The 4,122-nt window shown below is 42.0% G+C and overlaps 1 long non-coding RNA gene across 1 annotated transcript; it reads right to left on the reverse strand.

The window, feature by feature from the left end:
• Positions 1 to 1,084: 1,084 nt before the first annotated feature.
• On the reverse strand, positions 1,085 to 3,784 carry LOC131420694 (uncharacterized). The gene is made up of 3 exons (XR_009223617.1): positions 3,609 to 3,784; positions 2,992 to 3,084; positions 1,085 to 1,754 (listed from the first exon to the last, which is right to left on the reverse strand). It is a non-coding gene; the product is annotated as an uncharacterized LOC131420694 (long non-coding RNA).
• Positions 3,785 to 4,122: the final 338 nt, after the last annotated feature.

Genomic DNA, 4,122 nt, shown 5'->3' on the forward strand with positions numbered 1-4,122 from the left:
TGAGGCATTTTCCACTTAGCTTTGCCTTTTTCTACCTTGGGTGCTAGGCATCAACTAAGTCCTTTTTTTGCTGATTACCATTGGTAGGAGGTCTGTTTCAGTGTTTACATTCCTATTACCCACAAGCTTGCCAGCACCTGTTTGTGAGAAACCAAGACCATGAATTTTTGATCTCTCCAACCCAGGGTATATCTATGGAGATTTTAAAATTTGTGTTTACACATGAAGGTACATATTCTGTGTAGAACATCACCTTAGCAACTATCATGTAATCTTATCCTGGAAGAGAACAAATGATGACTATTTACTCTCTCTCATCCCACTTGCATTTTTGATAATCCAAATAGAAAGCACTTACAAAAACAGCACGGAACCAGAGTAGGTAGCCTGGGGGTGGTGATGACTTATTCAGGTGATGCTCAAACATAAGGAGACCTTAAAGTGTTTTAACACGTTTCCCCTACATGAGAGACTTTTAACCTTTATAAAGTCCACACCAATTATTTTATGTAATTCATTGGTCCATCTATACGCATAAGAAATATCATGTCAACGTGGAGTTTAGTGTTAGTGTCAAATCTAAAAACCCAGGATCTATGCACACAGCACATTCAAAGGGCAAAGCTAGGAGAACCTACTACGTGGGAGGCCTGTTCTGACATCCAAGTTCTGGGTGATACTGACGAGGTTCATAAATTTGAAGGGGAAACCCAGAATATTCCCTGAAAACTAAGTAAATTATTTCCAAAGACCTCTTTGGAAATAATTGAAAACAATATAAGTACAAACTACGATCTAAAATCAAGAATTAATCAACCAAAGAAATAAGAAATTCAGCCAGAGTAAGCAAACTAACATGATTTGAAATTCAGACAACCCCATTTGAGAAGGAAAATAAAGAACACAGACCTTAATTCAGGTCCAATCTCCCTGTCCAACTTCCTCTTTTGATTTACACATTGAGAGCTCTTCGGTTGGAGAAGAACAAGGGCCTGGCAGAAAGCTGCAATCGCCACAAGAACGCTGGGAGGAACAGTCAACGAGGGGTCTTCTGGACCAGTCATGGACAATTTGGGGTCCTAGAAAACCTAAAAACATACCAATTCTGACCAAAGCTCAGCCTGTGAATCCTCTCGGCGCCTTGCTGACACTCCTTGAGGAACAAATCCAATTGTGTTGCATGGGGCTTTGCCAGATGAACAACAGCTTCCACATTAAGATCACATACACTGTGCAGAAGTTGCCAAGTTTCCTGGAGTTTTTATTAAGTATTTCAAATAGCCCAGAAATAACTTTCAGTTGCCACAGTCTCTAGCAGCACTGTGCTCTTTCTAAGCTACAAGAAGTGAAAACGCACAAAGGCATCCAGACTTCTCTGGAGAAAGTCCTAGGGTAGAAATAGCAGTAATCCAGTGAATTGCTGATGCTTCAGCCAAGGAGTTTCAAGGTGAGAACAAAAGTGTCTACATGGAAAATACTAGTAGTCCCAGTGTTAAGTTTATTTTGAGTGATTTTAGAGCAAACAATTCATTGCTGAAATAATTACAAATATCATTATCTTCTTTTCCCATGAAGAGATATTGAAGCCATGAAAATATGAGCAAATGCCCCTTTCCTTAGCACATGGGCAGCGATGCTTCTTACATGGGGGTGGGCAGCTGTCCTCCAAAAGCCCCTGGCCCTGGCCCCTGCCTGGCACAAGCCATGCTATGGGAGCTCCCAAAAGAAGACACTTGGAGAAGAGCCGCATGTTCCTGTGGACAGATTTAAAAGAGATTTTCTCACTTTTCAGTTGCAGTAAAAAATTCATAGTATTATATATGACAGTAAGAATTTCAAATATGCCCACAACCACTATTAGAAAAGCTATCATATCTGTTGCCCCCTGCTCCATATCACTTTAGCCCCTTATTCTGTTTTATATTCTTATAAACCTTTTTATCACTCAATGTATTAGATGCTTTTTATATCTGTTTATTGTCACAGCAAAGACTGTTTTATTCATATTGAATTCAATGTGAATAGAACATCTCTAGAACCTAGATTATGCAAGATACACATTAATTACTCAATATACTGTCTTTGAATAAATGAATATATTAAATTTATATTCCTATTTCATAAGAAAAGAAGAAAAAAATTAAAACCCAAGGCTCAGAGAGGTTAAGCAACTTACTCAAGGACAGAGAGTGATGTGGCAGAGCCACTTGCTTTTCCCCAAGTGTGACAACTTTAGCTACTGGTAGAAAACACCCTTTCAACAGAATTAATGCTATATTAGGAAGAACACATAGTTTAGATATCTGATATTCACTACATATTTTATAGCTATTGAGCATTTCCTAGCCCATATAATCTGTGCTGTAAAAGGGGGTGCCTCCCTCAATAGGGACAATTTACAGGAAAATCTAGAACTGATTTCTAAACTTTAATTTTGTGGGCACTTTGAAGTGAACAGTAATCTTTGGGTGTCAACACAGGTTAAATACCAACAAGTTGTGATGGGCTCCCCATTTGTTCGGTGGTGATGATGACAGCAGCAACAGCAAACCCTTGGACAGCACTGACTATGGACTCAGCGCTGCTCTAGGCATGCACACTTGTCACTAACCCATCTCATCCACACAGAAGCCCTGCCAGGTATACAGTATTATCATCCTCATTTTACTCATGAGGAAACTAAGGGACAGAGAAGTTAAGTCGTTTGATCAAAGACATACAGCTAATAGTGCGTAGCTGAGCCAAGATTCAAACCCAGGCAGGCTAACTTGCAAGTCTGTGCTTAAGCACTCTACTTTCCTGCCTCAGAAAAATGGCTCAGCATGTCTTTATTCAGCCAGTCACTTGGCAAGTCTTAGTCTCACAGACAACATAAAAAGTGCGAGTTGAATTAAAGCAATTAGCAGGACTTCTATTTTGTCTAACAACTATGTCAAAGAATACTGATTAATGAAACAGTATCACCCTAGAAGAAGATTTCTAGACACATACCAATAGGTCCCTCTGTTCGATATTGACCTCACTTGAATGAATACACAGAAGGCACGCTCATCCAGTTTGCTGATGACACCAGGTTGAGGGACTCTGTAAAGGTGTGGAATGACACAGCTTTAATTTGTGAAGCACACCCACTGGAAGCAGAGTGGCAGAGCAGTCAGAGAACAGTGCAGCGATTCTCGAATCCTGCACCAGCTTCACTGCTCTTCTCTTCCTCTCTCCTCCTTGAGCGCTGCTTTCTTTCCCTTATTTTAGGCTACAAGCTGACCTATTGACAAACTGCCACTTGCAATGGGTTTGCTGTAATTCAGGATTACCGATATAGCAACCTTTGTGTTCCCTGCTTCCTTCTGAATACTGAACAGCCCCCATGTAACACAGGTAGATAAAAATGAAACAGCTAAGGCAAAATATCTTCCTAATTCCCCACCTTCTCAGGAGACTTTTGAAATCACTCTATTATGGTAGTTTCTTGGTAAGCAGCATTCTGTTCCCACGTCATCCTCTAAACACATTAATACTTAATACTTGGTCGATTTAAATGCATAGAGTTGCAATGTGCACCTACAAATTGTTGGCAGTTCCCATTTAAAAATAGAAGGATGACTCACCAGGCTTTCTTTTTCCTGTAAACACCGCTTGGTGCAAAACACTTGAGCCCTGTGTGTTTTCAACGTCACTGACTTCAAACGTCCCTACCTGATAGGGCGCTTTATCCCCTAAAGCCGTATAGCGTCGGGTTGAGAATAAGCCTTGCAACTGGAAGCGGAGTCGTACATTTCCTGCGGCAGGTGGAAGCCTCCCGGCCTGCGGACTCGGGGACGGGCACGCGCCCTCTGCTGCGTCAGGCCCGCTGCGCCTGCCTTCAGGGCTTCCACCCCACAGCGGGAGTTGGAGGGAGCCGAAGTGGATAATAAATGAAGGGGAGGCAGCCGTTAACAAGTTCCGGAAATTCTGCCCTTTCCGTAACAGAGGTCAGCGCACATAATAGGGCTCTTTCTCCCGCCACATCTGTCCTGTCCGCCTGGCTCGACCCCTGCGCCATTAGGAGAATCACACCGCAAGTCCCCACGTGGACTGCAGAGAAATTTGCTAGAATTGATGCCTCACTGGGTTTGACATTGA

Source organism: Diceros bicornis, chromosome 23, assembly GCF_020826845.1.
Source record: "Diceros bicornis minor isolate mBicDic1 chromosome 23, mDicBic1.mat.cur, whole genome shotgun sequence".
Lineage (NCBI taxonomy): Eukaryota > Metazoa > Chordata > Mammalia > Perissodactyla > Rhinocerotidae > Diceros > Diceros bicornis.